The following is a 12,850-nucleotide window of genomic DNA, read 5'->3' on the forward strand; positions in this document are numbered from 1 at the left end:
ACTCAACAAAATAAAAGTACTCGTTGGGGCCCTTTAAGAATTTAGAGTTAAGCTGGCGATAGCCAACTTCAAAGGTCCTTGTGAATGTAACTGGAATGTATGAGTGTGTGGTGTGTATCTTCTTTGGGGTAGATCGTCCTCAAAGTGGTTGGCTCGCCATCTATCACAACCAGAATATCGTCCTGGTCCTTGGACTTTTCCGTCCTCTCCAAAAAACCTGACCTATAATCCAGGTCATAAAATGTACATTCTAATCAGTCTGTTTCAGATGCATTGTTTAAGGTTAAAATACAAAATCAAAATATTGCATCACCTCATATTCATTGCATCAACATCTTAAATCTTATCAAATCTCACAGTTCTGTTGTACAACATTCAATTTTCAAGCATATCAAATATGAGAACTAAACATCTAAGTTGCTCAAATATTTCTCTATTCATGTAAACATTAATTAAACAATACTTATGGTAAGTAACCATTGACACTCAAAATACAATACACCATAACAAATTCAGAACTATGTGCAAATAAGCAACAAAATATACATATGAGTTCAGTTCAGAGGCATTAAAGCAGTGTGCTTAATTTCTCCACGCTATAGGCCTATTCGTGAGAGAGAAATGCACTAAAAATTACCCTCTAGATTACTTTAAACTCACAGTGAACTGACAAAATTTAGCTTTAGAGCAGCTAAGAACATGTTGCTCACCGTTGCTCTGTTTCACAAAAGCCCAACACACACTGGCGTTGGAATTGCAGCAGCTCTCCGGATGAAAGGTGAGTGGTTAGCCTGTGAGACACCGAGCTAGCATTAGCATGATCGCGACGGTAAGTCTCTACAAGTTTTTTCCATCAGAACAACACTCGTCTTACCGACGTTGCCTCTCTCCTTCATCCAGCCACTCGACTCCGGACTTCCAGCAGGTAAGTAGGCTGGTTTTCCTTCCTCTCAATCCTGAGTTTTCCTCTCTTTTGTCTGTGGATTTCTCGGTTTGAGTAGCAGATGCCTCCACTCCTCTTGCTGAGATAAGAAAAACCCGGGACACCATGCACCTCCACCTCACTTCCTGGCTGACAGGGTCAATGCGGCCTGGGTAGGCTCTGATTGGTTGCTGAGCTAGGTGCCCTCACGTGGGGTGAACTGAGAGGTGCATTCAATGGTCATAGGAAATACGACGCTTGTTGATGTGGACAGTTAATATAAAGAGAATAAGTATGATATTTTTCATCTGGGCTACAACTGCTTTCCTCGATTTGAGCAACATCTCTAAAATTAGAAATATCCTGTCTCAGAGTGAAGCTGCAGTTATTACTTCCAGGTTGGACTACTGTAATTCATTATTATCAGGATGTCCTAAAAACTCCCTGAAAAGCCTTGTAGTACCATATCACCCTATTAGAGCACTTCACTCTCACACTGCAGGCTTACTTGTTGTTCCTAGAGTATTTAGAAGTAGAATACGAGGGACAGCCTTCAATTTTCAGGCCCCTCTTCTGTGGAACCAGCTTCCTGTTTGGACAGACACTATCTCTACTTTTAAGATTAAGCTTAAAACTTTCCAAAATATATAATTAGGGCTGGACCAGGTGACCCTGAATCCTTCCTTAGTTATGCTGCAATGCGGTGGGCTGCTGGGGGATTCCCATGATGCACTGAGTATTTCTTCTTCAGTCACCTTTCTCACTCACTATGTGTTAATAGACCTCTCTGCACTGAATCATACTTGTTATTAATCTGTCTCTCTTCCACAGCATGTCTTTATCCTGTCTTCCTTCTCTCACCCCAACCGGTCCCAGCAGATGGCCCCGCCCCTCCCTGAGCCTGGTTCTGCTGGAGGTTTCTTCCTGTTAAAAGGGAGTTTTTCCTTCCCACTGTCGCCAAAGTGTTTGCTCAACAGAAAGGCAGTTGTTAGAGGGTGAATGGCAGGAACACTGTGTCTGCTGCCTCTTCTCTTGCCTCTGTGTATCAGTGAGTATTCAACAACAGTTTCTATATTTAACTGCAGGTTCTTACTGCATAATTCTGTCTGTATAATATGAAAATGATTCAATGCATCGAGTTATGCCAAACCTCACAGAAACTGTGCACGCTGGGTATTCTGAATTGCTGCTCGGCACATATATGCAGACCACAGTCAGAGCCTTACCCTCTGCAGCTTGAAGTCACACAGAGGTAACCCACTCGCTCTCTGTCAGCACGCAGTCGCAGACTCGTGAGCGAGGTTTTTTTTTTCTTTTGTTTTGCTCTTCTACTCTTAAGAGCTCCATTAGCCACACAGAGGGCACAATATGTTCTGCATTGCTTCTCAAAGTTAGCATTGGTTAGTGATCATGGCCTGTTTTAGGTTTATAAATCATTGGTTTACACCACATTCCTCTGAATTAATGTCACAAATTGACAAACTGACAGTGAGATACAGTGAAGTGTGTAGAACATGTAATTCAAATCAGAGCACGAGCAGAACAAGAGCATGAAGCTGAGATCAAACTTCATTTGCTTCCATCTATAAGGTGCAGGTCACTGAGGTCTTCTGACAGAAACCTGCTGGTGGTTCCTCGTTCTAGGCTGAAAACCAAAAGAGACTAAGTGTGTCTTCAAGGCTGTTGGCTGATAATCTATGGAATGCACTAATATTACATTTGATCTCTGCGGTCTGAACATTTGAAAGAGCAGCTCTACTTATTTGTACAGGCTTAATTTTAGGTAGTGGATATTATTATTGTCTTTTAATGTTTGTATTTATTTTTATTGATTATTATTGTGAAGCACTTTCTCTATAGAAATATTTTACCTTCATTTCCCTTCTGTAACTTTATGAAAGCCAAAAGCAAAAAGAGACGATAAGTAACTTTGCATAAATGTGTGGAGCTTTGCAGCTTTGCAGTTGATAAAGCTTCATAATGACACTATGTGACTATGCAGTGTCCAATATTCAAACTGAAATGCAGTCATTAGAGAGTGAATGGCAGCAACACTATGTGTGGTGCCTCTTCTCTTTTCTCTGTATCAGCGAGTGTTCAGCTACAGTATCTATATTTAATGGCTCTGGTGTTCACTGCGTGGTTCTGCCTTACTTCTGAGAGCAGATATTTTACAGGTACAAAGAAAAACTGGCAGTGACCTGGTGGGCGGGGGATTCCTCTTTCAGGTGTGACGGCGAACACAGAGGTCGCTCTGCAAAAGAGAGTCATTGGAGGTGATGAATGTGAGCGACAGTATCATGTACAGCTCAGAGCAGTTTATCCACATGGACCTTCCAGCTTGTGTGGAGGCTCTTTGATCAGCGACCGCTGGATTCTGCAGCTCACCGTCTGAAGCCAGGAGGGTGAGGAGACCAGAGCAGCAACTAAAACTTGTTAACCCAAGGAATGTCTAGTAGCCATGTTTTTGCTATTCAGTAAAAAGTAAAATACATTCAGACAAGATGAGAAATAAAATATGGTGACCATCAGTAATCATGTTTTATGTTTGCTGTGCACATGCAGGACCATGTTTGCAAATCTAAGTGTGCATCAAGGGGGTCCGGAACAAGAAGTGCAGATAACAGCAGAAGCTGAGATCTATACAGACAAAGACACCAGCACAGGCAGAGTTCATGACATCATGCTGCTGCAGCTACTAGCAGCTCTGATGTCCATCCTATAAAACTACCTGACTGTGAGTTGTGGATGTTTCTGCTTCAGGTTCATGTGTTCTGACAGATACTGATACGTCGTGCTAACTTCAGTTTTAGATTCAAATGATACATTTATGTTCCTGTGGCTCAAAGTTTCTTGCTTTGAAGTTTTTTTTCTTAAAGTTTCTTCTTGACCTGAGCTCTGTGCTGTGAAGTGAGTTCAGCATATGTAGAATATATTTCCTTTATCTTATCCCAACAGTGGGAATCAGGATAAGTACTCACAGGAAGCTGCTTATCAATTGAAAGCGCTGGTTATCAAGTTAACCAGGGCTTTCAATCCTAATGGATGTGGATAAACTATACTGGCAGTGCAGGTTTTAAAAAGGAAGATAAAACTGTAATATTAGAAAAATATGAAGGGTTTAAATGCATAATACAGACTGAAAGTAACAGCTGCTGCAGAAAAATCAGTGTTGTGTGTGTGTGTGTGTGTGTGTGTGTGTGTGTGTGTGTGTGTGTGTGTGTGTGTGTGTGTGTGTGTGTGTGTGTGTGTGTGTGTGAGTGGAAAATTGCTTAGTAGTAAAAGCACTATATGAATGTGCAAGAACTTCAGATGCTTTGTTCAATAAGACTATCAGGAGGGACTATGCGCTTACCTGCTGCTCCTTGGCAGGTAGCTCCATGCCCTCCTGGGTTTTAATTGCACCTTAGAACACACATGCATCAACACTACAATGAGCGGGTGGAGGGAGGTTTGGAGTCTTCTCCCACCCCCGTTCTCTGCGGCCTGCTGGAGCGGGAGGGCTAGGAGAAGTTGGCCGTCCGACTGCGGTCTGGGGTGTGGGGCCTCCCTGCTGCTACGGAGTCGGGGTGGTCTGCCTCTCCCCACCGCAGGGAAAAGGGTAACACCACCTGGGTCTGGGTGCAGTTCCCCCCTCCAGGGGCAAGGGTACCTAGACCCGGTTTGTAGAGTACGCTTGGGGAGTGTGATCGTGTGTACAGCGTCTCTTTATGTCTGTCTCCACGTTGGTTGAGTGTGGAGTAAGTGCACATGAGAGCATGAGGGTGGGAATGGATGTTTGTGTCTGTGTGTGCCTGTATGTCTGTGTCTATATGTCAGGTTGGGTATCAGACGCCACCTCTCTGGGGACACCTCAGGCCCTCCAAGATTTGGAGGCCTATCTCCACCCACCACCACTTCCCCTGCCGGTGGCGGACTCCCTCAGGTGTCGGTGCGTTGGTGGTTCTTTGTGTCTGGGGGTGGGTGTCCAGGTACACACCGGCTCACTCCTTGGTGGCCGCTTATCGGGGCCTGGAGCCTGGGGCTCGCTCGGGCCCCTTCGGAGGTGGGGTGCCCCCGGCCTCTCGGCCTGGGGCTCGGTCACTCAGGCGCAGCTGGGGGCCGGCGGAGCTCATGGGCGCGTCACTGCAACTCCCCCTGGCTTCTGCTCCGCAGCTGCTGAGTGAACCCTCATCTGGGACTCTCCTCAGCTCTTACTGGAACAGTGGCGCGGCTGCCCCTCTGTTGGTCTGCCATGGTCTCTTGTGTTCTGGGGGCCTCTGGATGTCTGGAGTTTTGACCTCCTCCATACCCGCTTCACACCCTGGAGGACGGGGCTGTGGCCCCCCCACACTCCCTAGCAGATCGTTACATGGAGAAACCTTTGGAATACAAGCGCGCTGATCCACACAGGTATGTACACGGGTGTTCACTGCTCGTAGACCCAAATTACACCTTTCTTGGCCGCTACTTCGAAGCACATCTGTCCTGCGTGCTGCACAACAACATTGAATATTTAGTATTTACTGCTGTTTACACTTAGCTAGATTAATGCGATGGTGTTGTGTTTAGTATGTTGCTTTGTTTTTTTTGCTTGTTTTCTATTTTTCTCTCAACAGGTGATCCAGGAGATTTTTTTTCTCCCCCCCCTTTCTCACTGTCCCTCTCCCCTTCTGTTTCTCCTTTCCTTCCTCTTTCTTTCTTCCTTTCCTATCCCTCACTCATGTCTGTCCCGTCTGTAAAATCTGAAAATAAAATATAATAAATAATAAAAACAAAGATCGACCAAATGGACCAATACGGCAATGCCACGATGATCCATTTGGCAAAGTAAATCCATTGGGTATCCTTGTTGGTCTTCAGACAACAATTCTGATGGCTAAAGAACCAAATGGGACAGGCAAAAAAAAAAAAAAAAAAAAAAGACAGCAAAAATCCTGACTGACATCACGACCTATCATTACACAGGAGAATCTGATGGATGGATAATTAAGTATTTCATTTAATTAATGTTTGAAAGACAGTTTCAGCTTTTATTCTGTCAGCTGCAAACTTTCTGCTGTTTATTAGTTTAAGAGAAAATAAAACTTAATATAACAACAGAATTTAAACATAGGCTGCAAACTGAAAAATGTCTACGAAAAAATGCTATTGAAGAATTTTAGCCCCTCCCACTGTCCATGTCCACTGTAGGAGGGTCTAAAGTTGAAAGTTTCAAGGGATCTTCCAGGAATGGTGATGCTGCTTTTCTGGACAAATGATCTCTAAGCTTGAACTTAACCAGAGGGATATAGTACAAAGAAAATTCAACAAGGCTTGGCTTACTTTGTGTTAGCTGGCTTGAGAAAACGTAAAACACCAGTCAGTGTCACGCCGCCGGGTATATCAACTTCTCTTTTAAGCTGTGCTTTCTGCTTCATGCTCCGTGCCCACGCATGTAACAAGGGCTGCTACAAGGCCCTTTAAAACAGGAAGTAGCATGTGCTGCAGTGAGCTTGAATGGTGTCCCAATGCGCTGAGCAAGCACAGTGCAAGCATGCTAGCCAGGTGTGGTGCGTGATGATAAAGTGGTGAGTAAAACTCTATAAAGGACATAACTAATATAACAGCAGGTCAGGGTTACTCTTACAATTTTCTCTGGTAAGAAGTCAAAATCCTTCATATAGAACTCTGAAGTTACCTGGAGAGATGAGATCCTGCTTCATAGTACAGGCCTCAGGGCAACATTTCAAAGTTAACGTGCAAAACAATCAATATATGTATTTGTATGTAACTGACAAAAAAAGGAGAGAAAAGTGTCCAAACACTTCTTGTGCCATTCCAGAGTTGAGGTCGCAGGTTATGGTGCCACCACTGGACTAGCTAATGAGAAAAGAAGGAAGATGATTTTTAACAAATTTGTTGTATTAAGAAAAAAGAAAACAAACCATCCAAACTGTTACTTTATTAGTAAAGAGATGTTGCAGATATTTGTACTGAAATTGTATTTTTCTTCATTTCTAATGTGTTCAAAGCAAAAACAAGCTTTTCCTGTGAGCTCAGACCATTTTATTTCTTTCTGCTGCATTTCTGCATAAAATACAAATCTGCATCATTTTCTAAAAAAGTGCTTTAAGCTGAACTAATTGTCCCTTTTTTCTAGAACCTGGTGAATCACCCTCTCTTCACTGTGCAGAGACTGAGGTTGTCAGCTGTACAGAGCTCAATGATATTTTACAGAAATAATTCCCCGAGGTCCACCGAGTCAGGAGCTATCAGCACTGGTTCTGTGGACAAAGTCCTGGGAAAGATATATGTCGAGTGAGTTTGCATGATCCCTCAGCTCACAGCTGCATTTATTAAACATTCAAAATACAGAAAGATTTTATAAAACTGGGAAACTGTATTTCTGTCTTGCAGGGAGACTCTGGTGGAGGAGTGGTTCATAATGGCAGGATTTATGGTGTCTCTTCTTTTGTGGGAGATCCAGACTTTGTATGCAGAGCACCGGCTGCCTTCATGGACCTCTGTGATCCTGAGTATGCAGATTGGATCAGGAAAACTATCAACCCATAAAAAGCTGTGAGGTGTGGATAACTGTAAACAAGCTGAAATAAATAATCTTTTAGAGTTTAGCTTTGGTTTCTTTTATTCTCTTTGATATAAGCAGTAGAGGATTTCAGAATTTCTGTGTTATTTGCCAAAAGACGTTTTTTCAGCTGAACCCACACACAGTTTCTTTAGATAACTTCAACTGCAGAAAGTAAAAACTCAGCATTAAGTTTCAAATGCAGTTTTAAAGATAATGATAATATGGTGTCCCTGAAGAAAACACCCGTCAATAGAAAAAGCTGCAAAATCCTGCAAAATGTAACAGAAGTTGAATAAAACACAACGGAAATAGAAAAAAATGCAACAAGGCTGAAAAACTGAACAAACAACAAACACAAATTACAACAGAAATAATAACGAGAGCTATCTTTCTATTAAAAATAAAATAAAGTAGAAAAAAAACATTCTCATCCTAAAACTTGGTGACAAAGTGGAATATGGTAAGGAAACACTCACTTAAGTGCTGTCATTACTCAAAGGCTCCTGATAATCATGCATGAAGTGATTTCTGGAGGGGAATGAAACTTAACTGAACTGCTCCCTGTGACATTTTGACCTGTCAAACGCAGGCGTAACTCCTGTTAATCATCGTTGTATTGCAGGTCTGCTGTGCACGACGTCTGTGAATCTGAGTAATTTGGTACAGATGAAGGAATAAGACTGCTCAGATGCTTTGGGTGTCACGTAATGATCCCTCAGGTTTGGGTGTCTTTGGTGCCCGTTGATTTCAATCTACCTGCACATTGAACAGAAATCCTGCCATGACAGAACACACTAATGCCTTTTCAAGGGAGAACCGATCCGAATCTGAGCTGTCAGCCCCAAGTTCTCTGCAGTCATCAAATCAAGCATAATCTGGTTTGAACAGGCTCCCTGCCTCACTGCAAAAGCCTTTTTACCAGCTGCTGTTTGACAAACTGCAAAGCCTCTGAAGAGACTTTAGAAAGGGGGAAAAAGGATACGACGAAAAAGCTGAACAAAAAGCTATCCATGCACTGTTTAACATTTCACTTGGAGCTTATTGACTGTATTCTATCTGTGGATTGCATTATAGCTTCTCTGAGAGCTTTGCTCCCTGAAGATTTTATGATCTGTGAACGCTGAGTCTCTCTTGTGGCTGTAAACCAGTCTGCTCAGCATGGCACTGCATGGCAGAGTTTCTCTCCATTTTTTTGAATCACCTTTGCTCAGTTGTGCTCCTAACTGGTCTCCTGAGTTTGGCTGTATTCCTGGACTTTGCCCTTTAGTTACTCTTCAGTCTCTTTGACACACAGGCTGCCAAATTTGAAATAACATTTTTAGTTTTGGAAAAAGAAGAGCGTGTCTAGCAAATTCTTGCACATCCTTGTTCTTAAATAGCACTTTTCTACTCAAGCACTCAAAGTACTTTATACACCTCATTCACCCATTCATACAAGCACTTTTCTGTACCTAAGTTCTTTCTATCTAACATTCATACTCTGATGGACACATGAAAGAGCAGTTTGGGGTTCAGTATCGTGTCCAAGGATACTTTGAGATACAGATCAGATCAGGCTGCGATCGAACCTCCAACCTTCTGATCGGTACTAATTGGACGTTTGCTGCTGCACATGTAGCATCACAGCTTAGAAGATGGTGGTGTGGAAATGTGTTTCCCATTAACAATTGACTAAGAAACTCTTAGTCAAGGGTTAACGTCACTAATGTCAGTATTTTCACTGATCTTCATTAGATTAGATCAACATTGTTCCTTAATCCTGAGCTGTACAGGAAAATAGATTTCTGATACACATGTACATAAATAAATAAAGAGAGATGTTTCCCACCTGCTGAGAAGACAACAAATGCATAACCTGATTACCACCATCTCACATCCTCTGATTTCTGGCACCTATAAGTGAGATTGATTTCACTGTCCTGCTGTCTTGGCCTTTAGGAGAACACAGTGAGACAGATGAAGCTTGCACCAGATGGTGGAAACACAATGATCGTGGTCTTAGACACAGCATCCACACTCTGTACATGATAGTGTGTGTGTGGTGCTGTTTGCAGGAACTTGATGAGGCTTTGCTTAAGTGGAAATCCACTGATGTTCAAGCCCCAGGGAAGTGGGCGGGGGGGATAGGACCTCTGGGGCCCTCTTCCTGATGGAGCCCTACCTGACTCCTTTCACTGCTAAAGCAAGAATGGTGCCACAGCTCATTGAAACAATACTTCATTTCATCAGAATCATCAAATGATTGTGTTAAAAACAACCACCCAGTGTACTTGCATGGCAAACATCGTGATTAGATATTCAAGAAGAGCCTCTTAAAGATGAAGGTCTGTGTCTCTTGACCTAAACACATAATCCAGTTAAATCTGATTTATGTTCATTAATGCCCCTCACACTGTAACTTAAAGTAATAAATCGGTCACTGATTAATTACAGAAGTACGTCTGTGAGCATAAAGATGTAAGCCTTGGACCATCAGGATAAAATGTGGTTGGGAAACTTAACAAGCTTTGATAAAACTTCATCAGTAGCTCAAGCAAGACCTCAAAACCTTCGATCACCACGGGTGGTTAGCAGACTGTGGTTGTACCATGCAGCCTAACAACATGCAGTAAATTGCAGGTTAAAGCAGTCTGCTTACACATTGTTAAACGAGGGAAGGGAACTAATGTGGCTGTCACATTACCCTTTTGTCCCATTTCATCCCAGGACTTGATTCAATTGCTGCTCACTTTCTACAATACTTAAAACTGATCAGTAGGACCTGAAACTGCAAACATTCAAACATTCAGGCCAACAATCAGTTGGTGAACATATTAATCTACTACAATTAGCAAAAATGAATAAATAAACAGAAGAAAGTTAGAGTGATATCAGAGTCATGCAAGTTTTTGACCAGCAGGTTAAACTCATGCAAATTAGCTTCATCCAGGCTCATGAAAACACTGTCCTGCTTATAAACAGCAGATCATTTGTGTCAGTGTCAGGATGGTTTATATTTGAGCTTTTAGTTCACACAGAACAATTTTTATTAATTGTTTTTAGCGATTACGAAAGTCTGTGAATCCCCAAATTGTTCAGTTGTTCTCTTTGCTCCCCATGAGGTCACTTTCACCATGTGACAAAAACAACACCCCACTCTACACACTCGGGCCACCAGCAACTTTCTAAATCCTCAATAAAAAGCTGACAGGTTGCAATGATGTTCCAAAGAACTTATTAAGAAAACAACTAAATACACAGAAAATTTTATGAAAATTGGTTTATTTTATATCTCATAGTTTTAAATGATGCAATAAAAATATGTACAAAACATCACAAACTGTAATATTTTACAAATGCTTACGTCCTGCTGATGCAATGGAGACATCTTCCAGTGACAGTCTTCATCAGTGTGAGTGTGAGGAGGATCCTAAACCCACCGACACAGAAGTGGATGTTCACAACTCCCTCTGTGCAGGCGGGGTCAGGACCCTCCTCACCCAGGGTGAGGAGGGTTGGTGCTGTGGCCAGTCAGATATGAAGTGCTGAGAGTGGATCTTTGGTCCTCTGTGCAGCTCTGTCCACTCTCAGCTGCCCTGCAAAGTAATAACACAAGAAAGACGTCATTTTAACACAAAACAGCATTTTCATTGTTGGTAGCTGCAGTATGTTGTTAAAAAACTATTTTAAACCCAACGTATACACATGAAAAATATAAATAAAGCTAAACCTACAGTGCTGCTGACATAGGATGATGATTTATACCAACTATTGGAAGAATTTTGTCTTCAATACAGTTTGTTGTCAATGTGAGGTGATAACTTACATAGTTGGAACACAGCACCACTCTCCCGTTTTTCACTTGGTCATCCATCCTTCTCATCGGGTTGGTTGGGGTAAGGCTGTCTTCTGGGTGGGGTGTTTGCTCCATCTTGGACGTAACTGGAAGTAATAACAACTAAAAAACGACCTTTAATTCACAATGTAATATTAATATTAATGTCACATATCAACAAAAAAAGCAATACATTTCACATGTGCGAGTCACATGTTCTTATATCTGTAAAAACAAAGTTTAAAAACACATTCTAACATAAACTAATCAGAGTCACTGTCATCCATGGAAAGGCTAAAAGGCCTCTCCCAGAAACGTCTGACTCCAAAACTACCTGAGGATGTTGAAGGGGCATCAAACTGGTCACTCACCTTGCACCTCTTTGCACTTACCTCTTCGGTGCAGATGTCTTCTCTGCTTCTCTTTTCTGAGGAAGGAGCAGCAGAGAGATCAGCTGAGGAAGAAGCAGCAGAGGGAGCAGCTGAGGGAGGAGCAGCTGAGGAAGAAGCAGCAGAGAGAGCAGCTGAGGAAGAAGCAGCAGAGGGAGCAGCTGAGGAAGAAGCAGCAGAGGGAGCAGCTGAAGAAGGAGCAGCAGAGGGAGCAGCTGAGGAAGGAGCAGCAGAGGGAGCAGCTGAAGAAGGAGCAGCAGAGGGAGCAGCTGAGGAAGGAGCAGCAGAGGGAGCAGCAGAGAGAGCAACTGAGGAAGGAGCAGCTGAGGAAGAAGCAGCAGAGGGAGCAGCTGAGGAAGGAGCAGCAGAGGGAGCAGCTGAGGGAGGAGCAGCAGAGGGAGCAGCAGAGGGAGCAGCAGAGGGAGCAGCTGAGGGAGCAGCTGAGGGAGGAGCAGCTGGCGGATCACCAACTGGGGCAACAACTCGAGGGAAGAGTGGGGCATTGGCCTGGCCGAAAGGCGGCATGGCGACGGGGGCAGCACCTGGAGCAATAGGACGTTGCCAATCGTGCCAAAACGGCTCTGGAGGGTGCTCCCGGATGAGAGGGGAATCATCTCTCTCATCCATGGTGTCATACCCAGAGTCATCGCTAAGCCAATCCCCCCACTCTTCTGAGTCGTTCCAGTCAGATGAATTGTCAGTCTGTTCACTCACCTCTTCATCGTCTATAGGTAGGTAGGGGGGGTACTCACCATACTCACCTTGCTGTTCACCGACATCAGCATCTGGTGCTTCATCAGAAGAGGGTGAGGGTGAGAGAGGGATAAAATACTCACCATACTCACCTTCGCTGATACGCTGGGTATCAGTGTCCTGAGCTTCACCAGAAGAGGTGGTGCTCTGGAGACTGTCATCCAGGATCCTGATGACTTCAGGAAGGCCTTCTTCTGCAGGGCGTTCAACCACATAGTCAAGACGCCCTGTGAGGAAACAATTTTTAAAATAACATTAGGAATGTAATAGACACCCAGTGTTAAAGCAACAGACCTACATCTGTTAGTTTGAGCAGAGGATGAGAGAAAAGCATTTTATGTCAGACTGAATGACACTTCTACTTGTTCAATCTTTAAGTCAAGTTTTTTAATAGAAGACCACCAAACCTCCACCAAGGCAGC

General features: G+C 43.2%; 1 long non-coding RNA gene across 3 annotated transcripts; it reads left to right on the plus strand.

Annotated features, from left to right (window-relative positions):
* Positions 1-1,561: 1,561 nt before the first annotated feature.
* Positions 1,562-7,521, plus strand: LOC113018420 (uncharacterized). 3 transcript variants are annotated; one of them, XR_013909806.1, is made up of 5 exons: positions 1,562-1,970; positions 3,151-3,327; positions 3,488-5,314; positions 7,044-7,201; positions 7,301-7,521. It is a non-coding gene; the product is annotated as an uncharacterized LOC113018420 (long non-coding RNA). The 3 variants fall into 3 exon arrangements; XR_013909805.1 differs by having other exon boundaries at positions 1,566-1,970; positions 3,089-3,327; positions 3,488-7,201; XR_013909804.1 differs by having other exon boundaries at positions 1,566-1,970; positions 3,488-7,201.
* The last annotated feature ends 5,329 nt before the right edge of the window (positions 7,522-12,850 follow it).

This window comes from Astatotilapia calliptera, chromosome 6 (genome assembly GCF_964374335.1).
Source record: "Astatotilapia calliptera chromosome 6, fAstCal68.1, whole genome shotgun sequence".
Lineage (NCBI taxonomy): Eukaryota > Metazoa > Chordata > Actinopteri > Cichliformes > Cichlidae > Astatotilapia > Astatotilapia calliptera.